We start from the raw sequence: 25,911 nt of genomic DNA, 5'->3' as shown, positions 1-25,911 counted from the left end.
ACCGTAATTGCGGGAGGATACGGTCGTAATGCGGTTCATGAGTCCGAATAAAATGCTCCCTCGGAGAGTAATGACTTCGGTGTGTACCAACGACGCAGGGGAAATGCCTCCTTGAGCATTATCAAGAGACCGAGCCCTGTCAGGGGACCGTCCTCGTTATTGCGCGTTAAAACCACGTAAGCTGCACCGCAGCAGTTCAACGCGGCCAGATATTTCCCGCTCGCGGAAATGACAGCCAAAACCGATAAATATTTGCAAAACCGACGGAAGGTTTGCCGTCATCGTTTGCAAACATTTCCGGCCCCGAAATCGGGCACCCACGATCGCAAAACGCGCCTCGACGCCGATAATCGGAGTTCAATGTTTTCCCTACGGATCGGAGAGCTTTACATAGGAAAATATCCGGAAAACTGGGGAGGGATTTAATCAAGAAATCCCGGAGATTCGGAAATTCTGTGGAACACTCTTCTCTCGTTGACTTGGAACGAAGCTAACCAAGTTGAAATTTCCATGCTACTTAGAACCTTCAATTGTAGGTCTTAAATAGGTTTTGACACGTGTTTTCATGTTTCAGGTACTATTTTAGGTCTTAAGGGGATATGAAAGTGGAATCTAAGGGGTGAATCGTTCATGAAGCTTTTCTTCGACACTGAGTTTGCCGAATCATTTCAAACTTTACTACGGGAATGCTGAGGCTACAAGGGAGGTCCTGACACCAAGAAAGTACGGAACAGTCAAGTAAGACCTAAAAACTATAGATTTAAATTTATTAATTATATTATAGTTATAAATCTTATGACGTTGTGGAGGGTTAAGAAAGGCATTCTTTGAAAATGGAGGAAAATGGTGAGGGTCCTTTTCTTGTTCTATTTTCGCAGCCGGATTCTATCTTAGGCTTCAAAAGGCCCTGACTAACGGCGGCCTGAAAGTTTCTACAATGTAACGCCGTAAGCACGCTAATTATAATTACCTCGACGACAAGAGCTCATCGTCGATCACTGTCAGAGGTCGAATCTCCCTTGATCGACGAGGCGGATGCAATTTTGCAGCGTTTCGGCAACGCGCAATATACACGGGGAAATATCGGTGAGCTGACGTCGGGTGAACGATCGATACGGTCCTTTAGCTGAGGATCGAGGGATTTCGGAAAGCTACAACTTCTGACATCAAGTTAAGCGATTCGATCCGATCCTCAATAGCGGAGACGATCGATTGCCGATTATCGAAATTTTCGAATTATTCCGACTTCTCCATCTCTAAAGATTGATACCAACGAAATCAAAAAACGAATCATCGTGAAGGAAAAGGATTAATTTTAATTAGTTTAAAAATTGATAAATAATTTCTTGACAATTTTTATTAACAAATAGAGGCGCTATTGGATGTATAGGTGTGAATAATTCGACGATTTTGGAAAGAGTCATTGAGGTGGGAATTTTACATTATCGTGGACCGTTTTGAGTGCAACGGGGCGAGAAGCTTTCGACGCCGAAAGCTGCCAGATTACTCGGGAAAGAGGAATTCGTTTGATAGTTTGGCGAGTCCAAGGTCGCCAGAAGGAATGATACTACACAGATAATCCACGTCGGCTTCCCGAGGGAAGAGAAGCGACTGCACCTTGTGTAAAGCACGAGCACTCCCCAGTAAAGCTCCCAAAAATTTGGCACATTTCCAAGTCTCTTCTAGTCCAGCTGCAAGCTCCAGATGCGAGTCTCCCGGAGGATGACGAATCGTAAGAGATAAGGACCCAAAAAATCAAGACTATCGAGGCGTCAAATGTTTCCTAGGATTTCCAAGGAAAAGTGTTTCGACTAACTGACAAGGTTCTACATTCTTCCACATTTTTCTAAAGCAATGTTCTGTCGAAATGGGGACCTTCCTGTTCTTATTGTGAACGCCGGATGTACTTTGCAACACACTTTTCACTCAATTCCCGGCTCCTTTCCAAGTTTCGCTAGAAAACTTCGCGATTGTCGTTATCATAAATTTCCCGCAACATCTGCGCAACGTTCTTATCCGGTATTCCCATCCTTTGCATACCTATGTCTCTGTATAGAAAGTTTCTATCAAATATCTCGAAGATTCCCAGCATTCCCATTCTCTTCACTTGCCCTCTTAAACATGCAAATTTCACCCGAATATGGTTATACAAAGTTGTATAAAAATCACAAATTTGATACGACAATTTAAATTAGAAATTATTATGAAGGCTATAAGGAAGGTCCGGACACTCAGGAAAATTAAATTTTTGAAAAATACATTTATCGATATTTTTAAAAATTGTTATACAAAATGAAATTTCATGGCTGTCAGGACCTTCCTTCCAGCCTCCATATTCACATTGCAAATCACGAAACGATTCGGAACACCCACTTTGGTTTCATGAACGATTGACCCTTCATATGCCACTTTCACATCCCCTTAAAGTCCATCAAAAGATGTCCCGATCCATCCAACGTCTAACATAATAAATAAGTTAGATCAATTAACCTAATAGTTCGTCGTAAATACTTCAAAAGGAAGTCTCGTAAGATTTCACGTTCTCTTTTTCGCGAGCTCGCGAAATCAAGTTCGCTCGTAAAGAGCAGGCTAATAAGGTCTCATCGGGGCGCCGGAACTTACTCAGGACCGCCTCGGATGTAAACGCGACACTTCCGGTGTTCTCCGCGGAGAGAGGTCCGGAGTCGCGGAAAAGCGAAGAAAAGATCCGGCTTTAAATCCGCATGGGCCGAAAACCGAGCTAAAGGAGATAGGGCGAGGAAGCGCGATGGCGTATCTTTCCCGCGGACTTCCGGCGGTGATATCGCCGCCTGGGGAGGCATTATTATGCGGACGGCTCGTAAAAGCCTGCAGGTCGCAGGCTACCAACTGGGATCGTTATCCACGCAGCTGGGAACTCCGCGGAGTGCCATCGCCGTCGCGAAATGCGCCCTCGTGAATCCGCGACGAGGGATTCCATTGCGCGGTCTCTTATCACACGAGCGAGCGCTTGATGTCCCAAATGTAAAATCGCCGATTGTGGCTGGAAAAGCTTGCAGTTCGTAAGGTTAGCAATCGGGATCTTTATCCATGCAACTAGAAACATCGCACAGCGAATTCGCATCAAGTAATGCAATGTACGATCGGGAGATATTATTCACAAGAGACAATATATCATGCGAACTCGTGCACGATGGTCATAATAAAAATTGATGATAATGGCCGGAAAAGCTTGCAGGTTGTAAGATTACCAACTCGGATCGTAATCTAAGCAGCTGGAAACTTTGCTGAGTGAATTCGCATTGAATAATGTGATGCACGACCGCGAGATAGTTTATCACGCGAGCTCGCGCCTGATGCCTGAAATGTAAAATCGCCGATTATGGTTGGAAAAGCATGCAAGTTGTAAGGTTACCAACTGGGGTCGTTATCCATGCAACTGGAAACTTTGCGGAGGGAATTTGCATTAAGTAACGCTATGCAAGATCGCGAGATATATCACGGGAGTTCTCGCCTGATAACTGAAAATATAAAATTGCCGACTATGGCAGGAAAAGCTTGCAGACTGTGAAACTACTAACTGGGATCGTGATCTACCACGATAAATGAAATACAGTAATTTTGAATGATTTTTTGTGGAATTTTTACTCGGACATAGTGTATTCATCTTCCTATACAATTTCACACAATTATAACGTGGTGCCATAAAACTATACATTTATTGTAGATATTTGTAACAAATATATACTGATACGAGTACAACAGGAAAAAACTACAGATCGTAGTTATCAATTGAGATCGTTATCTACATAGCTGGGATGTTTGCAAGACGAATTTGCAACAAATGACGCGATACGCAGTCGCGAGATATCTTATCACGCGACTCGCGTCTGATGCCCAAAATATAAAAGTGTTGATTATTGCCGGAAAAACCTACAAATCTCAGGTATCACCTCAGATCGTTATCCCTCCTGCAGGGAACTCCACAGAACGAATTTACAATGAGTAATGCAAATCACGGTCTTAAAACATCCTATCGCCCGAACTCGCGTCTGATTCCCGAAAAATAAAATTTTCGATTATTGCCGGAAAAGCCTACAAATTGCAGTTATTGCCTGAAATCGTTATCCATGCTGCAGGGAACACCGCGGAATGAATTTGAATTGAGTAATGCGATGCACAGCCTCAATATATCTTATCAGACGAACTTGCGCCTGATCCCCAAAAAAATTACCAATTATTGTCAGATAAACTTGCACGGCGAAACAGCCCTAATCACGATCCTTGTTGATACATTTGAACATAAGAATTCCTGGAGTCCCATCGCTCCCGCTAAATGCACCGCCATGAACTAGCAACTGATAATGCAATGCACGACCGTGAGATATCTTATCACTGTCCGATACCCGAAATGTAAAATCGCCGATTAGTGCCAGTAGAATGGGGTTAAGACAGTTCTGAGAACTTGAGAAATTTACTTCGCGATAATTGCCCAGGGAAATAAATAATTAGTTGGACAAAGGTGAGTTACGCAAGATAAGATATCAAAGCTCGAGGAAATATCGGAATAAACGAGAGGAGAGTGATTCTAAAGGTTGAGGGAGGGGGATGTGGAGAGAGTATCCCGTAATAATATCCGAGAAAAGGGAATAATGAATAAATGAAACGAGGATCGATTATGTAAGGTAGAATCGAGCCGAATGAAAGGTAGTATTGAATTTATAGGAGGAAAGAAAATAGACACGAAGAAATTAAATTGGAATAAAGCCTTCCACTTATCGTCGATGTTAATGCAGAAAATAGTTGGAAGCTTAACAATTTCTAGACGTCCATTACAGCAGGATTTGCATCGTCCTGGGGTGAATTCGCAGAAAATCGTTGGAAGCTTAACAATTTCTAGACGTCCATTACAGCAGGATTTGCATTGTCCTGGGGGCGAATTCGCAATCGCACAATTTCTTCGGTTGTTCCTTCGAGCGAGGCCGCGAGGTTTACGTCGCTCGCAATTATCGAGGGCAATTAAGAAACACGGACGGCTTTATTGTTTTCGATTAAGCTCATGAATGAACGTCAGAGATACTGCACGGGGAGAACTTTTACGCGCGGCATTACGCGCCACCGCCTCCGTTTTCCGCCTTTTCCCCGACTTTCCCCTGGCCCCCGTAAACTTCATTTCCCGGAAACTTGCGGAGATAAAAGTTTCCCGTTCCTCTGTTTGCCGCGACATATGCCGGGAACTTCTTCCTTGAGAGCTCGCGTGCATCCCGGAAAAGGCACGAATTTTCTCTCTCTGCGCAATGATAGAAGCCCAACTTTACTCGACCTTATCACATCCCATATTCTATGAGTGACAAATTGCATCTTTTCTGCATGATATGCTCTTCTCTGCAGCCTAATGTTGCTAAAGATATATTAACATAAAATAACGACCCCTTACTTCTTCGACTCGACGAAAACCAATGGTTTTCCCGCCTTCGTGAATTTTCTACATTTTCTGCATTAAATGCACCTTCCAGCAGACCATGTTGGTTTAACATGTTTATTGCGTACCTTTGCAACCCAAGAAAACATCGACAGAAAATCGTACGAACTTAGCAAGGGTGAATGACCACGATCGCAAAGATGCATTCCCCGTATAAAAGTGCATCGGCACAATTTTCAAGGGGATTGCACTTGCACTTCGTGCACCTTGGTTATTTGCATACCGACATGCTCTCTTCTGAAAGCTCACGCGTATTCCCGGAAAAACACGAAACTTTTTCTCGTCGCCCAATGATAAAAGCTCGACTTCGCACGTTATCTCGTTCCCTGTTCCATGCACAAAGCATTGCATGTTTCTGCATCGTATGCTTTTCCCTGGAGCCTGTGTTAACATTAAATATTCATTGGGAATTTTTGGAACTCACTGGAAATCTAATCATTCCCAAGATCCAAAAAAGCATCGACAGAGAAACATTCGAATTTGGTAAGGATGACTGGCGACGATCGCAGCGATGCATTCGCCGCACGAAAGTGCATCGACACAGTTTTCACGGGAATTACACTTGCACTTCGTGTACGGTGGTCATTCGCATGCCGACAGGCTGCTTCGACATGTGCGTGACATTTTGCGAAGCCCACTGGATTCAACTTTGAATCAACCAACGAACACGTTTGCCCTCCGAATTTCGCTGGCATGCTCGCTCCTCCGTGCATACCGATCCGTCCGCATTTTGGCAGGAAAAAAAATGAAAAAAAAAATGTATATCCACAAATAAAAGAGACCAAAAAGCCGACAAATTGTCACGAGTTTCAGCCTCTCTGTAATTCTATGCCGCGGCCACGCGATGCGATTTTCCTGCTCGTATTTCCCGACAGGGGGAAAAAAAATTCCAAAATAACGAAAATGTCGCCTCTAGCATTCTCGAGGCTTTCGGGTTTATTTTCGTTAGCACTCCCCCCATTTAATAATTACATTGCCACTTCTTTCCCCGCCACTATCTCACCCTCGCTGCTCCCAGTTTTTCTGCACAACTTCCTCGGGGAAAATGAAAATACGTCTCTTCCTAGACTATTATTCATCGAGCAGTGGTTTCGCTCGGCCGTGACATTTCTAAAATGCATGTTTATACCCCCGCAAGGTGAGCAAATAAACGCACTCGACGTTTCAGCATTTCCCCGGCACTCTAAGCGCGAGAGAGAAAAAGGTACCAACGTAACCGCCGAAATCGCAACGAATGAATTCTTGCAATATTTCGGAATTTCTGAGTAGATGAAATAGACGTTTCCGATGGACTTCCGCTGCATTTGCCGCGTCCTTCCGTGGCGATGTATCGACGTGCGATAAACTATCGGAGTTGCGGAGCCATTCCAGCCATTGAGTTTCTTGGCAGCTCTTCAAGGTTGCCTTTTGCACTCGACTAGGAGGAAAGGAGGGAGAAAACGTCTCCTCTCTTTCTCGCGTCAACCTCGACGGAAACATCCACGTATAACATTATCATATTTCGTTTCTAAGATTTAATAAAACTCGAGAATAAAATGTCCGCGTGGGACGGACTTAAATTCGCGCAGAATGTAGAAACGCGATAAAGGTACGTGAAAGAGAAATCAGAGGAAATTCGGTATCTCGAGATTTAATAAGTATTCATGTTTTGAGTGGAATTTTCTAATTTCAATTTAAATTATCAGAGGGCTTTTCATCTTACCGAGGGTGCGTTTGATCATCTCTATCTCCCTCTGTCGGTGCATTTCGCGTTTGCACGCGAATCGCACCATGCACCGGTTGCACTGCATACAGTGCGTTGCATAATGGCGCCGTCAGCCTGTATTCTGAGTAAAGGGACCCGATTGCATAATCAATAGCTCGAAATGCTCTCAACTGGTATCAGACAGACTGATCTTAGGTTGGTTTGCGCCCCCTAAGTTACTAGCCACCCTAGGCTGGCCAAAGCCGGAGTAATTCCACTTCCTAAAGAGAACCTTAAGGGGAGCAAACCCTTTAGACGCCCGAAAATGAGTGATTTTTTAGGAATTTTTTTAATGGTAATATAATAATCGCATCATTTTAAAATTTCAACATTATTTTATTACAACTTTTAAGTGTTTAAAGACATTTTTGTTTTCTTTTTAGAAAACAAAATGGCGGCGTCATAGGGTATTCCTTTAGGCGTCCTTTGCGTGACATCGAAAAGTGCTGCAAATTTGAAGTACCAAGGAAGGGCGTCTGGGTCTTCCATTAATTTGATCAGGGTTCAATATTTACATTTCCTTTATTTATGTACGATGAATTAAAGTAGTAACCGAGAAAAGGATATCGGTCCCAGGAAAAAAGAAAATGGGAAGGACACCCCAATTTCCGTTCGACCGATCGGAGGGACTTCGGAATAGATCCGCGGCAGTTTGGAGATTTTCCATTTCCGTTTTTCACGTCCTATCGAACAAAAGTCGACGTCGATGGGACCAAAAAACAGAGACTTTCGCGACGATTCGCGGTCGACATATTTTCGGGGAGGGAATCTTATCCGGTCGTTCCAATCTAATTCTTGCGGGCGGAAAGAGAAGCCGGGCCCCGCGAAATCGCCGTGTCCTTGAGATAGTCGGCCCGAATGGGGGCCTGAATGTGGGCCTGAGACAAATTATGCGAATTAGCGAGATAAAACGCCTGGAGAAAGAGAGGGGGCATATCTGGCTCCGAGCGAAAATAATGCGAGACTCGTTTTCAGAGGCCTCGATAGAGTCCACTCCCTCGTCGAGGAACAACCTAATTCGAAGACGACTCTGGCTAAAATACTGAAACGGCGACAATACCAAAGTAATTTAAAAATTTATTTTCATTCATCTAATTACAACTTCAGTCAATATATTTCTACATTTCCATGTTCGTTCTACGATCTATGCCCATTTTTTCCCATGCCTTTCTTTAAGTTCTTATCATATTTTATAAATGATAACATATAGCGTCACATTACATGTTAGGCAACTCAATATCTGGGAAAATTCAAAATTATCTTCGCACCCCTGGAAATGTCCTTAATGAGAAAAAACGTCGTATAATAGTATAACGTTTTCTCGATCATACACCTTTTTCTCCAGGAAAAGAAATGTTGAATTCGAAAACGGGTTACGGAAAGCCTCGAATGACATCAAGATTGAGAATTTCCTGGCTAAGTTTTACGTCGAATGATAATCGAGCAATCGGAGATGCGACTTTGCTGTGACATCCCTATCGCAGAAAGCTTCACACAATAGCATTATTTGCTATCGAAATAGTTTCGTGTCTTCTCGACCAGAAAAGTTTTGCTGTTAGTCGCTTGGATTTTCGATTTGCAGATGCATGTAGATAACATATTTGAACCGGCATTAATGCGCGAAGAAAGGGAAAATACGACAAAGATTGGATATATACCGAATTAAGGGATTAACTAAATTAGAGCAGAATTTGCAGAACCGGTGCAACGCGGTTTCAACATCAATGGCGGGAAAGGTACCGAGTAATGAGATGGAGAAAATCCTCTCCCGCTCGCCTCCTAATGCGGCCCCTGATCCTCGGATAATCTAACCTAATTACACTGGCCGCATTAACTACCGGTACATTTAATTCCGAGCCCTAGAATTTACGGATTAAAAGCCGATTAAATAATGCCAAAAGATAACAGTCGGCATTTTAAATCGCGGACGAAGTCCTGGTGGCGAGGTGGGAAATAACAGTGCACTCGCCCGTTTCGACCGATATTCCGGGGGAGTATATCACAAGGTGCATAATCGATAGTGCACCGAGTGTACCGTACACCCAAATAGACGTCATAAAAGCGCGTGTACACGCTCTCGGGATGTACACCAGTATCCGAAAAGGCCATTAAACGAAAGGAAACGCATCAGGAGAGCGTTGCTCGGTGCTCCGGCGGTCCACCTTGACGTCCATTTCCCCGAGAAAGAGCGCGATAATCCTGCCGAAATTGTGCTTCCGTTCTCCCATTGAACCTAAAAAAAGTACCGCGTTGAGCACTCCCGTAAATTCCTCCCGAGTGCCAGGTCAATTTTTATAGCAACTGGTAATGGATTCGGTGCAATTTCCGGATACCTCCGTTCCCAGGATATCCTAACTGAAAAAAAAAAATTCTGACTCTTAACGTCACCCAAAGTCTCATAAGCTCGGTAACGAAACGCACATAAACTGCGTTCACTGTTAATAATATTCATAAATTTCCTACGATTTAATTACACAAAGTTTTATTAAAATGATAAAGTTAAACCCGACGATTTAAGCCAGCACGCAGCGTTTTAGAAATTCCCGAGTAAGTTCCGAATTCTCTGGCACTTTATCGGAAACTCGATTCAACTACCTTGTAAAATTACAAATTTCCATCGACTCCTAATATTCTCAGTGTCTTTATTAACAGTATAGTAACATCATAGAATATCGATACGATAAAATATCGAGCAGTTCCTGGAATTGGGAAGCGAAACTGCAATGGATCGAATTCTCGATGAATTTTCCTGGATGATGAACAGTTTCCGCATTTTAGGGAAGAAGAGAGTAGTGAAAGAGAGAGGGAGAGAGTCTATTCGAGGCTCCTGCTTGAATTTATGCCATCCCTGTCGACGTCCACGTTAATGCAGGCGTAAGACCCTACGTGCCCTCGGTACTCGTACGTAGTTCTCTCCGTCTCTCTCGCCCGCCCTTGGCCCGCGATATCACGTACTCTCTTTTACGCGCAACACATACGTGTGCATGCGTACTTGTAACGCGGCATTGGTAAATATGTACACCACCCGGCAGGACTTTACCGACTGTTTCGTCGGATTTACGAGGAAGAGGTAACGTGAGAGGTGCACCCCTCGGGGGCCTGCACTTCCGGTTCTCCACCCGAGTTTTCCGGCAACGTCCGGAAAGTCGGGGTGTAAACCGTCGACCTTCCACTTCCGTCTCGCCCAGCCAATTTCGTTCTCCCTCGAACCTCTCCTCGTCTTTCCCAGCCACCTTCATTCGCACTCGAAGTAAAAGCATTTCGCCGACGTGCAACGAGTTTTGCCCGCGTTCGCGTAATTCTCACCGAGTCTTTGCTGCGGTATTCGATGCACTTTCAGTTTGGGATTATTCCGAGGGCGTTATGCCCTCACGAAATCCGCTTAATGCTGGAAATTGCGTGGAAACAAGCTGGAAATCATCGGGAGCACTGTTCTACAATGTAACTCGGTGAAATTGTTCGAATCTCTAGTGATAACGATAAAACTCGTTAAGAATGATTTGATATCGGAGGGAGGTTAATTTGATAGGGATAGTTGGAAATCATTGGAAATCGTTAGAAATCCCAGGTACTTTATTATAGAAATTTTCATGCCGAACGTTACTGCCGAATTATATTGTTTATCGTATAAAATCAATGGCAATCGGCTCTCAAAAAACATAGCTTTGCCTGATATTCAAGCGAATAGCCCTGTGGATCTATCGAGTAACTCTATCTTGACAACATCTTTAGACTAGTAGGATTATTTGATTCCAGCGAATGTTAAATAAAAATCATTCAGTCCAAAAACTGATTCCATCCATCCTTTCCTATCCTGAGCCAACTTATTCTATTTACAAGTAATAGCCTAGTTTAGATCCATCTCCTTTCTATTATGTGGGCGCATCATTCACGGTAAACTGTGAAATAAATTACAAAAAAATTGTAAAAAAACATTAATTGTACACCAACCTAATGGCCATATTTCAAGTTAACCTCTGATGGTTCCCTATCACCCTGTCTCTCCTGCTGTACTTGTATCTACATATTTCTTTCTTCCTCAACTCTTTCTCACACTCCCTGAGAGTTAAATAATCTACTAATAATAGAGGAGGTTTATCTTAAGTGTACAAAGTCAGTTGAAAAGGAAGAAGAATCGCGTCTTTCTCTGATTCTATTAGGAGAAGAGAGTCGCCACAGGCGGAAGCGCAAGATTCAAAGTGGTACTTTCATCTCCTCCGGCTTCTTTCCCCAACCTAAACACACGGCTCTGTTGACTTTTGTCACGTGGACTCGACGAAAGGTCCTTTTCCCCTCCTCTGTCTCCCATCTTCGTTTCTTTGCGCGAATTAAAAATTTCTTTCTACCGCCGCCCACTTTCAGTCACTCGAACGAGAAAAGGCCCCACAAAAAGTATCGCGAAATAAGGCTTCAAAGTAAGTATTTCGTTTTCATTTTAATTTTGTTTGGATAAATTATACTCTGCTCGTCAGAAAACACAAAACACTTGAAACTGATAATCCAGTAGATCAGAGACGAACGTATATCGTTTAGAATAGTGTAGAGATGGCGTAAGACAGTGATTCAACTTTAGTTCAACTCTTTCGTTAGGGTATACTTTAATAAATAATACACATGAAGCATGATAGACATTCACTTGTGATCCACGACATAGACCATGGACGTAAGAATATATGAACTGAGCCCAAGCCAGAGGAGTCAGTGCTCGAGTACTAAGTAAGGGGGAGCTTCCTGATTAATTAAGATGTAATTGTCACTTTAGGGGTAACGAGTAAAGAATGGTGCGAGTTGTGAACAGATGAATAATAAACGAAGCGCAGTATGCCAACTTGTGGCACGAAGAAGTGTAAAAATTACCTTTCACGTAGAGGGGCAAAAAGAAATAAGTTAAATCAAATAGGAGATCCGAAGGTGACCTAACAACCAGGAGGCCAAAAAATTAGCAGACTAAAAATAAATAAAAAGCTCCTGCAATGCCGAAATACAGTCGTCATCCCTTCATTATGCTAAACGACATACACGGTGACCAGACACCCCAACTTTGATTTTCCCGGCGACGTAATTTTTCCGACGAGCAGGGTATAAAACGCGTCATACAGTTGTAATTTCCATGCAAATTAATCGGGGCTCGAGGAAGCAAATAACGCGTCCTAATAAATCCGGCATATATATACGGGGGGGGGGGGAGGGATGTTGAGCTGAAAATTCCCCCCGGGATGGATTAGATTCGCAAATCTTTCGGTAACTCACGGTGCAGTAATCCCGGTATACCGTGAATACATTATGAAAGATACAAAGCCGGCAATTTCAGAGACACACCACCTCTGCTAGTCCCGAGGGTTTGCTCCCCTTCTAGAACCGCGCCTCGCCCCTCCCCCCGTTGGGAACGCATCCAAGAAGCATGGATGGCTCGTAAATGCCAAACTAAACTACGGGCACAATAATTCGAGGTGCACTCGTCGGCCTCGGTGCACTCTCTCTCTCCCTCAGCCGATGCAATCTTCCGGTTCATCGAGGCACGATTACGAGTGACGCTCGCACCGCGTTTAAATCGACCCATTCGAAGCCGCCTTTAAGATCGCCCAGTCACCCTCTCTTGACTTTTCCGTCTCCCTCTTCATCCCTCCCCTGCCCACTCCCACCTCTCATTGTAATATCGCGGAATGACTACCATCGAGTGCGCCTCGGCGTTCAACCGGAGGAGAAATCCCCATTGTTGCGTCTCAATCTCCGCGAGGTAATCTCCGAAGGAATCGTCACTGGCGAGCGATTACTCCATCGCGCACAGCCCATTATTGCGATCGTAACTTCCCCCCTGCTTATCATAATTTTAGAAATATTTTCCCCTCTGGAATGCCGAAAATCCATTCACGAAGGTGAGCAAAAACTAGAAACTTATAAAGGACGATATATGTCTCGAGTACAATGACCTCGTCCTCGTATCGAGCATCACAGTCTTGGGCGAGTTTTAACGTGGGTTAACGATTCCCGGGGCGAGATACGGCCTGAGGGTAATGCAAGAGCCAAGAATCAGGCACTGGAGAGTTGAGGTTATGTCAGAGTGCCCGAGGAGAGAGCGCGGAACCGTCTGAGACGGCCTCGCGGTCGACCCTGACCCAATTATCCTCGAATCCTCGGTAGCGCGGAGAGCGTCGACCGGGAGCGACATCCCATAAATCCTTCGGGTGCAGGTTCCAGCGCCCGGAGGAGCGAGGTTAGGGCGCCGCTCCGAAACACCTTGCCGCGATAAAGCTAATTAAGGGGGCCCCGAGATCGGCGATGCCAGAACTCCCCTCGCTCGTTTTCCCTCGATGGAGGGGGGAAATTCTCTCCGCGGGAATATTTCCTCTCAGTGCCGCTGCGACCGCTGCGCTTAGGCAACTTGAAAGTGAGGTTATGTTTGGTTCCTCCGTAAAGTACATTCGAATTTACATAATATTCTCTACTAATCCGCCCAAGTACTCGGACCAAATCGGATGATAGACCATATATATATGTAGACCGCCTTGATTTGGAAGGGGTAAACCAATGTACCACGTGAGCCGGCAACTCACCCACACAATTAAAGCCAACTCTGCTTACTGAAAATCTGGGAGTGGGAGGTCCAGTGCGAGGTCTGGATGTATATGGTCTAAGGCCGTCACCGGGAAGACCCGAGGCCGCCGCGAGCCTTAATCCCGGCTCGCGAAGTAGCGCCGCCTTATATATATACTCGAGGGTGGGGATAGAGAGCGGGCGGCGGAGAGGAGGGGCGGGACGCTCGCGACGGGCCGAAGGTGGGGGAAGTTTCGAGCGCCAGAGTAGGGAGACCCGCGCACCTGTTCGCGCGTTATGGGGATTGTCCCCGTGATTCTGCAACTTGGATCGTGCCTGGTTCTTTTTTTGTTTTTAATTCCTATTTACATCATATCAGACATTGACGCAATAATAGGCTGGCTGATGCTTCAAATTTTGTCACTCGAGATATTCTATGTCGGCCATCGTCGTCCCAATAAACACACGGTTTTTTATTAACCTCAGATTTAAAAAAAAACCGGCCCAAAAAAATCAATTTTTTTATGTAAAAAAAAAACACGAACATTGTCTTGGCAAAAAAAAAATAAAATTCTCGATTATATTCGAGTGTGAAAAATTATAGTAGCATAAAATACAACGCCGCTCGAATTATCTCGAGTGTGCACAGTTTGGCCTGTTTAGCGCGCTCGAATTAACTCGAGCGCACAAGTTAAGGGGTTAATTCGCAGGGCAATTTTCAGATACCCTAAATCCATGATACGTGTCCAAGCCGTCTTTTCCCTGACGGGGACTTTGAAATCGCGACCCGACTCCCAAAACCGGGATGCAATGTGGACTAGCACAATTAGACCGGACGACACGCGAGGTTACGACGGTCAATCGTGAGTCACGGATCGACCGCGTAACAATTCCGCTCGCATTGATAAGTAATCGTAACATCCTGCGCGGCGGTTAGGAGGGAATTGCGAGGGAAAGAAATTTAGCGGGCAGAAATGCGGCCTCCGACTTTACGAAGTAAAATTCCCTGCGGTGGGCCCGGGCGTCGCGGCGAGGACGAACGACGCCTCGGTGCATAATAAAACGAACGTAACCGGGGATACCGCCGAATAAGAGTTCCCTCGAGCCCCCGATAGTTAAGGCTCGTTTGCACGAAAGTGCTCGTAGAAGAAAATCAGACCGGCCGAGGAGACCTGGAGGCTCCGGCGAACTTCCCAAATGGGGAGCTGGGATTCCTCGCGGCCGAGAAAGAGGGACGACAAAGAAACGGACGGAGAGGGAAAACCGCGAGGCCGAGCCAGGAAGAGGGCGGCAGGAAACTTTCCGAGCCCCCGGTGTCCTTAAGGCGGCGTGCCAGGTCTAATGAAACGAGTCCTTCCTAAGTCCTCGCCCGGACGTCCAGGCCGAGGACAATTACGAAAGTGATCCACTGCGAAATAACTCGGCCGTCTCTTCATTTCCCGAGGGACCGCCGCGGCCGGTGCCGGTAATACGTCGTCGGTGAAATTTCTTACAGAGACCGAATTCGCCTTCGTCCTGTTCGTCCCATTCTAGGCCTCGAGGAAGGTCCTTCCGAAAGGAGATGCCCAGCCTTCTTCCCCACCTCGCATCGTCAACCTGCACTCGTAGTCTACATCGCGACGACATGGGAGTGAGAGTACGAGGTGACCTTTTTCCTTTTTTTTTTTTAAATTTATTTCCATCGTTTGGCAAGTATTGACGTTTCAAATGATTCGGTGCACTCAGTTTGGAGAACAGTTTTATAAGTATGAAACTTAGACACATGACTCAAACACAAATGACTGAGTCAATTAGGGCATTAGAATCCATGATATGAGAGAATTTCTAGAGTTATACTTTGATTTTTTTTAATTACTCTATGGGAACGACATACGGAACACGCCGTTTAGTACAATATCCAATATACTTCGTCACGGCTGTCAATATAAATATGAAAGTCAATAGGGGTATTTAGAAGAATCTTTTTTACCAACGTCTATCAAATTTCTTGGCGTCTTTGACTTCACCTTAAAGGGTAATGAAATCCCTGATATCGCATGAGTCAGAAACGTGATATATTCAGGAAATGGAGACTTCTCGCACGAGCGCGTACCACAGGTAATCAGTTAATGACGTATAAAATACGTATATGCAACAAAACAAGGATTCACGAGTTCCGGCCAAGTAAATGAAACGAGATAAGAAAAATTCCCTGCATTTTGGCACCGGATCGCATCTCTTTTCCCTATCAATCTTGCCATCGCTGCAGATCCCTCGCTATCGAAAATCGCCGATTCAGGGTCGCGTTCCTTATTTCCTCTAAGCCAAAACCCGGTAAGATCGGATTCCCAAAAATTGGCCCGCTTCGTCAGGCGAAGATGTCTCCTTGACATTACAGGATGAGCCTCTTCCGCGAGGACGCAGTCGAACGAATTTGCGAATCCTCCGATCGAGGATCGGCAAACACGCCTTGTCGCGGCAAATAAATGAAACGGAACCCACGGCAGTTAATAAAAGGAGGATAAACACGGGGGCACAGAAGGCACCGTCAATGTGAAATATCGCCAGGGCACTCTGTCTCCGGCGGCTCTTTTTTTCGTCCTCTTCCCCATAGCTCGGATTTATGGCTCGAAACACGGCATTCAGGTGGGGCGATTAGACGCGACGCGTATCCTCGCGCGTTGGGGCCGGATTAACGACACGGAACGCGTTTAACGCACACGCGCGATCGCAAAGCGTGGTGCGTGGAGGGAAAGAGGTAGAGAAAGGAAGGGAAAGGAGCAAGGGAAAGAAAGATAGAGAGAGAGTGGGAGAGGGGAAGCCGGACGGCGTTACGAGTGGCGCCGGGCGTAGGTACCTACGACAACGTAATAACTGTAATGTCCGTAACGACGCAACGCAACGCCGATGGAAAGGGACCATTTCGCCGGTCTTTCGGCGAGATCGCGCGCCGACTCGTTAATTAATTACTCGGATACCCTCGAATACCGCCATGGAGGAGGCACAATGCCGAATCGACCGGCGGATCCCAACCACTCCCATTTCGGGCCCCTCGAGGTGCGCCATTTTCCCCGATTCTGTGGAGAGCCCGTCGGAAAGGGAGAAAAACACGGGTATACCTTAAACGAGAGGTAAAGGGGATAGAAAACCCGAGAGATGTAAATCGCGTAGGTTCGATTCTCATAATTGATACGAGATATCGGGTGTTGGAGTAAAAGGGACTTTTTTAACATTTTAATTCGGAAAAATTGAGGATCTTCGTCATTGATACGGGATATTAAAAGTAGGAGTAAAAGGATTTTTTATTATTCCAATCGGGAAGGGTTTGAAGGTTTAAACGATTGATGGAAGAATTGAGGACATGAAACTGAGCGATGCTAGACGCGTTAATGTAAATCTGATAATTTATAAAGATATAAAATATTGGAGTATATGCCCAGTGTTTCCTATTTCTTTTTCTCTTTTTATCCAGAAGCGTTTGCAGATTTAGACAGCGGGTAGATATTTAAGAGGGGAGAAAATATAACAGTAAGCGATATCTAGCGTCGGTTCGATATTCGTGATTTACAAAACGACGTAAAATATTTAAGTTACGGAAGTGTAATTTCTTTGAATCGGGTTGTATCGGCAGCTTCAAACGACTGACAGAAATCGGTAATAAACGTCGGCTCTTCCCTTTGGCTTTTTCGAGAAGTCCTTAGGGAGGGATTGTCCAACGAGCGGAAATCGTGAAATCGGACAGAGGGAGTACGTGGTTAATTTGCAAAAAAGTCTCCGGAGGGTAAATAGTGATGTTTACGAGGGGATTCGCGGCACAGCGCTTCGTTTAGTCGTCGAGTACCCTGGGTTTGGCAGTATTTCTCCCTTTTCTTTTTTTCTTTTTTCCTTTTTTACTCACCGTGTTTCCGGACTAGGCGGGACACACCGCGGGAGACCGTAAAATAGAGAGGGCAATTATTTTTTCAAAATGTCCGGAGGCTGTGTTTTCGAAAGGCACCCCAACAGCGAAATAACGCGTCCTTTCGGATCCACTCCGGAGCGGAACTTTGAACCGGAAGGAAAATTTATTAAATTTCCCCGTTCAACCCACATCGGCCGAGCCGATTTTCCCGCAGGATATTCGAAGAAACCCCGTCGAGGAAAAATCGTGAAATTTCCATGAAGCTCCTTTGCGAGATTTCCTTCCTCTATTCCACTTCCAATAAATCACGTACAATTCAACGCAACGTAATTCCGCAATCCTCCCGTGAGAATTTACCACCTACTGACGTGCATTTGTCGGAATATTTTGAAACAGTCGAGTGCGATTCGACTTTCTCAGATAAAGAAAGAGAAAGAAGAAAAAATAAGAAACGTGGATAGCGCATGGTTATCCTTGTCCGGCCAGCTCTTGATTGCGCGAGGAAGGGAAGAAAAAGAGCGAGTACGGTCCCAATATTCCCACAGCCGGATGTCAGGATGTCTCGATAGCGTATCGATCGATCGCATCGTGCACTTCGACACGACCCCTGCCTCTTTGTCTCCCCCTCTTCCTCTCTCTTTCGACCGGAAAGACACGTCGCGGCTCGAAATCTTCGCGATAAGCCGGAGACTCCGGCCTCTCCGTATCGGCGGGTCGTTGATATTGCGCCTTGTGTTTTCTCGCATAATGACGGCATTACGATTTAGATTATTATTCGCAGATGCGACCGACTAATCGTCGGGAGTTATTAAAGTGCTGCTCAAATGAGTTTCTCGGTCGGCGCGACCATAACCGCGGACGAGGCCTCCATCGCGCATGCGCCATCGCGGAAACGTCACTAAATATCTCACTTGCACCATGATGAACTAAAAATCACATTTTCATTTCATAAGTTCTTTCGTTGAAATTTCTTCCCATCAAATAAACTGAAAATAGTAAAATGCACGTTTTATACGTATAAATGTAGAAATATGAAACGAGTGGAAAAACTAAACGTCAATCACGCAGATTTTTTTCCTCTGCATTAAATATCCGTTTATGAGAAATAGTTAATTTCGCGTTTCTAAGACATTTTCGAAATCAGTATTTCATGTATTTTACAGACGCGCCAAGTACGCACACATTTATACATGTTCAACAGTAAATATTTAAACGAGGTTGATTTTTGAAAATCGTTAAGAAAACGTCATAAATAATTTCTCTTTCACGTCAAATACGACCGTATCAATTGGTTCAGGAGAACTGACCGAGAGTCTTCCTCTAAGTGATAAGTCGATCTACTCGGAAGTTGTCAGGAAGTCGAAGAGTTTTCGCAACTTCCGGCGAGTCCTCGCGGTGATCGAACCGCTGAAATATTTCATTAATGCGGCAAAGGAGGAAAAAATAAAGAGAACAAATCGCCGTCGAGACGTCGAGCCGCGTGCTCTGGTGATAACGGCCAGCGCCGTCGTGACGTCCCTTATTTTTTTCGCGATAAAAGAAATACACACCGAGAAACGTCTACTGGCGGAAACTCCACCGGGTGGCCTAAGTCCTCATTAATCGGGCAGCCCGATAAAGCTGATAGAAAGCCGACCATAACCTCCATGCAGTGGGGAAAAAAATTAATGAAAGGATATCCACAAGGCAGGATTGTGCTCTACCCTGATGGCCGCATGGCGGAAGGCTTTCGATTCCTTTCAATCTACGAGCCCGGGTCCGAGAATCGCAGGTTCTTCGAAACCTCTTCCACTTATTAGAGCCGATGGGAGTTATATACCGCGAACCAGCACGCGAAACGGTCGTCCAGATTTCCTACGATCGATCGAACGAGCGAGCGAGCAGCTCGAAACCAGTGGGCTCATTTATGGGTTGGGCAATAAGGAAGAAGGAATAAACATCGGTCGGACAAAAATCTGCCGGAAGTATCTGCCGTTTACCGCGCATTCATCTCACCGAAACGCTGGAATAAATTAAGCAAGAAAAAAAGGGGGAAAAGAAAAAAAGAAATTCGTTTCGGCAACGTGGAAGGTGTACAGGGCGTGCTTTTTTTTCTATTTTGAAAGGCAATTTCACATTGTTAATCAATTTTGATGAAATTTTAAACAAGATATACGCGCCAACATAACATCATTTTTCTGGATAAAGTGACATTCCGACATCACGATGCTGCATCACTTCCGAGCGACACATCAGTCATGATCGGAATTTCACGAGAAATCAAATGGGACCCAAAATTACGATGTCGAATGTCATTTCGCCCGAAACCACCTATTTCAACAATCTTCGTTAGGACTTTGTACTTCCCGCTGGACGAATTGGTCTTCACTCTCTAGCTCAATGTCCAAAATAATTTCAGAATGCCGCTCTTCGTGACGTCAATACTCTACATTTGATATTTCCTCAAAATTGATTACAAGATAGGAAAGGAGTCCGAGTTGAAAGAAAAAGAAAAGGAACAATCTGAAGAAATGCACCCTACATATCTTCAGTGAATGTGCATCTTTTTATCGGGAAAATACCGTCGACGTAATGCATACGATCTTAACGAATACGTACACAACGTGTATGTGGAAGTTGCGTAGTCTTAAATAAGTCTTGAAAATAAACACAAAAAAAAACAAAAAGAAATAGGACATCACTCCATCGATCCTGAACAGCGAGGAAAGTCTAAGCGATCTCGAAGTAGAGGTATCCAAGTTTCCCGGCTAATGGTTCAATTTCCAAGGGAGAGGGTTATCTCGCGACAGAGTTCATCCACTGTCCGGCCATGCCCGTCGACTTGCCAGGACCCTTCCAGGACCCGTCCCGGACCCGTCCCGAACTCGTCCCGTCGCGCCGGTATTCCGGAGATTCCTTTCCTGAGTCACGAGTCCTTGCGAAGGCCGTCCAAAGCCGAGGATGGACGACTTTCGAGTATCCCCCCCTTCTTTCCCCGCCTAGCCGGTTAATCCCCGAAAAGGAAACGCGAAGAGGGGAACCCGAGAGAAAACGGGGGGAGGGCAAACGGGAAACAAGAAAGGAAGGCTCGACTCCAACGATCGGCCGAAAAGATTGATCGAGTGGTTAGGCTCTAATGATCCGTAGGTGGCCTCTGCCCTATTCCTAATAATAGCGAAGCCCTCGATGTATTCTGGAAGCGACCCAAATTCCAGGTCGCATCGATTTTTCGGGGACATTTAAATTCCGAGAAACGAGGTCCATCGATTGCCCCCAGAGGCACGGATTTCGGCTGCGACGAAATCTATGGGGAGATATTTCGGTATTCCAGGTGATCCGAATTCCACACGAATTCCGTTTAAAATAGATTTTTTGTAAGCCCTATTGCCACGGGCAGAGATTAAACAAAATTCGATCGTTCGCTGTGCACTGGAATGGCCCCGCGCGATACCGCGCGTCGACATCTTCGAGAAATTCCCCGGCACTAGCTGGTGGCAGTTTCCTGAAAGGGGATATTTCTTTCGACAACGCTATTGTCCTGTATGAGGTTGAAACGAGGTTCGTCAACTGTCGACCGAACCGAGGAGGTATGTAGGACCATGCGTTGAAGTCCCCCTTCAGGACATTGCCCGATACTAGTGGATCCCTATTTTATAACTGGGAATATTTCTCTCACCAATGTTAATACCTGCTGTAAGAATAAATCTTGGCCCATCAACTGTTCACTGGTAGAGGTTTGTGGAATTATACAGTGAAGTTTTCAGGAAATTGTCCGATATTAACTGTTCGGAATTCTATAACCAGAAATATGTGTTTTCGTCCCCGCCCATTGTCTCATGTAAGGGTAAACAAGGTTCAACGACTGTTCATCGAAATGAGTTTGCGGAACCATACAATAGAATTTATAGGAAATTGTCTGACATTAATTGGCCTGAATTTTGTAGCGAGGAATATTGGTTTCGCCCCCGCCATTGTCTCGTGTAAGGATAAACAAGGTCCATCGACTGTTCATCGAAATGAGTTTGCAGAACCATACAATAGAATTTATAGGAAATTGTCTGACATTAATTGGCCTGAATTTTGTAGCGAGGAATATTTATTTCGCCCCCGCTATTGTCTCGTGTAAGGATAAACAAGGTTCATCGACTGTTCATCGAAATGAGTTTGCAGAACCATACAATAGTATTTATAGGGAATTGGCTGATATTAATTGGTCTGAATTCTGTAACGAGGAATATTGGTTTCGCCCCCGCCATTGTCTCGTGTAATGATAAACAAGGTCCATCGACTGTTCATCGAAATGAATTTGCGAAACCATACAATAGAATTTATAGGAAATTGTCTGACATTAATTGGCCTAAATTTTGTAGCGAGGAATATTTATTTCGCCCCCGCCATTGTCTCGTGTAAGGATAAACAAGGTTCATCGACTGTTCGTCCGAACTGGTCTCAGCGAACACGGCGCGAGATTCCGCATGTTCCCTACGTGCAACACGGGGCCTTGTGAAGGTCATTGTACGTCCGAGGATACGCACCTCTCTACCTTCTCTCTCTCTCTTTCTCTCGCTTGTGGCTTATTGGTCGCTGCAAGAGCGAGGTCATGCAACCCTGGGAATAATTAAAAACAAAATTCACCCATCAAACAAACTACCCCATTCCTAGACTCGGTACAATTCCGCGGCCTCGACTCGTTCTCAATCACCTATCTCGACCTATCGTCCATGATAACGTAATCACCAGAAGAGGTCCTCCCCACGATACCACTCTGTCCTAATCGAGATGTTCACCATGTTCATCCGATTTTTGCAGCAACATTGTACATTCAATATGGAAGACTAAGGCCATCTGCAACGATTTTTATGTTTTTCTTTCCTATAATCGATTGAATTTAACGACTGAAACCTAGTGAATATATTAACTGAATTTTCCTTTAAATGACAGTTTACAATTTAAGAACTTGAAAGTTCATAAAGGATGAATTTTATTTTTTTATATCGAATGTTTTCCTCGCAATTGCAACCGGTGATGAGCACTATAGTGACACTCGGCGGGTTAACTCTTCCTATCCATTTGAAAAAGTGGGTATTTAAAAACAAAAATTATACCTCGAGATATATATAAAATCGAAAATTGCAAGTAAATAAACATAAAAAGCGGCACAGTTTTACCTAATGTACAGTCTAAATGGTAAATATAAAACTATGAAATATCGCGCCAAATATTAAAGCAACCCGGTACATTTAACCTAAACATTAGATCGATCGGCCAAAATATTTTATAAAATTAACAAAACAATTTATCTAAATCGCTTCAAACTAATTGAAGCAAATGAGATCGATCAAGTGACCTGAAACACGATTCCCTGCCCCAAAACGTTATCCAAAACAACCCAAATACAGTCAAACAATTTTATTTAGCGCCTCGTCATTTTTTCTTCCGCGCGTACCAAGAATGGCCTACAATCAACAAAAATCTACTCCACTGATCGATCGAGCAAAATAATTTCTAAGATTAGCAAGACAATTTATTCAAAACGCTTCAGACCAATCAAAGGAAACAATATCGGTCAAGGGACCTGAAATTCGATTCCCTCCCCCAAAACGTTATCTAAAACAACCAAAATACAGTCAAACAATTTTATTTAGCGCCTCGTCATTTTTTCTTCCGTGCGTACCAAGAGTTGTCTACAATCAACGAAAAGCTTTTCCACCCTCTCCCGGCTTTCCGATCATTTTAGAAAACGTCCATAACGTTCGTAACACTTGCCCCACGTTACCCACCTGTCCCCCATACCCTTGAAGCTGCATCGTCCTGCCGAAGGACCCAATTTTTCCAGAGCATGCCTATCCCGCAGCCTAGATTAGATCGTCCCTCCCGAAATACAGGTTCCTCCAAAGTATAATCCCGCGAGTCCTCTCCTTACCTGGCCTCGTCTCTCCAGCGCGTCGAAATTCCGCAGATTCCAATCCCGCAACACGAGGCCTTGCGAAGGTCGTCGTACGTCCGGCAGTCACGGCGTTCCCGGTCTTTCCCGTCGAAGCCAAAACCGCGTGGTCCCTGAGGTACCGTCAAATCCGTCGGCCCCGACAAAGGAATACGCTGTCCGAAAATTCAAAGAATTTCCCCGAAGCGACAACGACCTCGTCGACCTCTCTACGCGTGATCCCTCACGCGGCAGGACTCGTCCAACGGGCTGCGGATTCCTATCCCGGGCCCCAGGGCCTCGCGAAGGTCGTCGCTCGTCCAAGGGGTACGCGATCGTGGACCGACTCTCCTCGTAGCTCTTAGGAACCCTCCCGATATCTCCCGACCCCCAGGAAATGGACGCGCGTCCCTCCACCTCGTCCCGGAACAGGGTGCGCGTAAGTTCCACTCGCGAAGCCAAAGGGACCATCCGTGAATTCGGAGCGGACTAGAAAAGCGCGAGATAGGAAGTCGAGAAACACGCAACGATAGCGCGGAGTATGCAGAGAGCGGTGGGTGTTCCCGGGGAGATCTCCCGGTTGCTTAACGACAACAACGACGGCGCCCGTTTCCAAGAACGATAAATCGACGGTGCGTCGAAGAGCGCATTTAATCCGGGAACGTCGGCGAGTCCCGGGGTCGTAGTCGCGAGACGCTCCAAAGGGCGATCCCCTCGTGTGCACTCACCTGGACTCGGCCCCCGTCTCGTCGAAATTCCAGAGACGGTCCCGTGGCCTTGCGACGGTCGGCGCGCGTCCTCGGGGGCACTTTCGGCCCGCCCCCCCTGGTCCCTCGGCTCGGAAGCGGGCCGCGGCACTGCGCGCACTGCTCGGGCACGGGCACGAAGGCGCGAGACGCTTTATCGGGCGGCGTGCGCGGAGGTTACGTCGGCCGCCGGGACAGGTCACTCCGCGCGGAGCTCACTCGTCCGGTCCGAGGCGACACGCGCGACTGGCGGTCCTGGTCAGCGCGCGCGGCGCCCGCCGGGAGGATTCGCCTTTCCCGGCCCGAGGAAAATCCATTTCCCGGCGGTCGGCGGTCGGCGGCGGCCAGTCGGCGGTCGGCGCTCGACGCTCGCCGCTCGGCCGCGAGCGCGAATCGGCCGGGCTAGGCGCGCAAGGCGCGCGCCGCGCAGGCCCGATAGCCTCCTCTCCTGCCACCGCCTTCGGACCGGTCAGCGGTGCTCAACGCCGCTCGGCCTCCTCCGGGAGCGCGCAGCCACTGACCCCGCGTCGGCCGCCCGTATCGCGCGCCCCGTCAACGGCTGGAGGCACCGCGCTCAACCGAGGGGAACGCGATAGCGCGTCGCATGCTCCTTTCGAATACACTGAGCATATATTTTGACCCGCGCGCCGACGAACCTCGGCCGGCGCCACCCCCTCGGCTACTCTCGGCTCTCCTCGGCGCTCGGTGCTCGCGCCGCCGCCGACACGTGACGCCGCCTGCGCGCGCACTCGCGGTTGAACGCGCCGCGCGCTCCCCCACCGCCGCCGCCGGGCCGCGCCATTGGCCGGCCCGGCTCGAGCCTACGCTCCCGTGATGATCGATTTCAAAATGCCGCGTTTAACGAAATTCGGGCGTTTTCAAATCGCGAAACGGGAGAAACTAGCCGCACCGTGCTCGGGGACCTTTGGAAGTGGATCGGGCGCTCTTGTTTGCGCAATGGAACGATTTCGATTACGTGGAGTGATATCTGGAAAATGTGGACCCTCGACTTACCCGCTCCGTCGGTAAACTCGCGCAATCACGAGACGATAGTCCCTTCGCGTAGGGAAATCGGCTGGCAGACCTGGACCTCTTCGCGGACGGATGGAAATCGTGGCGGGGATCGGTGTATGAAATTCTTCGGGATCCAGATCGCCTCGCAATGGCGACGCGGACTTCACTCTCGCGCGGTGACGTCACGCGTCGCACGACGCATCTGTATACACCCGCGAGTTCCGCGGAGCGAATGACACGAGGGCTTCGATCCTCTTCCGCTTTCCCGATAGCAAGAGCCGAGACGCCTCTTCGCACGTGCACGTATTATGTAAATCGGCGCATCGATTACCGATGGAGTCGCGCAAGACTTGTTGCTCCGTTCCGCCGCTTTTATTCGAAAGCACGTCTCGACGTCGATCGAGCGCGCGAGGACGGTGGGTGTCGAGGGAGACGTCGGGACGCTTTCCGACGCCGGCACTTTCCTCGGACGAGCGACGTCCGTCGATAAGGAAGGAAACGCTCTCGTAGGGCCAGAAGAGGCGGAGCACGTAGCGAAACGAGAAAATTTGATTTTCCGCACTCTGTAGCTCGAAATCTCAAAATCGAGGAACTCCGCGCAGTCTAGGTCGTCGAAACGATCGTTATAGA

General features: G+C 46.5%; 1 protein-coding gene across 3 annotated transcripts in view; it reads right to left on the bottom strand.

Moving 5' to 3' along the window:
- LOC105704027 overlaps positions 1-25,460 on the bottom strand; it is a 132,536-nt gene extending 107,076 nt beyond the window's left edge. For 2 of the 3 annotated variants that reach the window (XM_012432867.2, XM_012432871.2), the window contains exon 1: positions 24,250-24,591. The gene's annotated coding sequence lies outside the window, so the exon portion shown is untranslated. Of the gene's footprint in view, positions 1-24,249; positions 24,592-25,281 lie in introns of those variants that run through there. The other variant, XM_012432868.2, reaches the window with a different exon arrangement.
- Between the last annotated feature and the right edge of the window lie 451 nt (positions 25,461-25,911).

Source organism: Orussus abietinus, unplaced genomic scaffold (assembly GCF_000612105.2).
Source record: "Orussus abietinus isolate OABI.00-Male unplaced genomic scaffold, Oabi_2.0 scaffold7, whole genome shotgun sequence".
In the NCBI taxonomy this organism is placed as follows: domain Eukaryota; kingdom Metazoa; phylum Arthropoda; class Insecta; order Hymenoptera; family Orussidae; genus Orussus; species Orussus abietinus.
The sequence above is the reverse complement of the archived record's forward strand: the minus strand, read 5'-3'. Positions and strand labels throughout refer to the sequence as shown.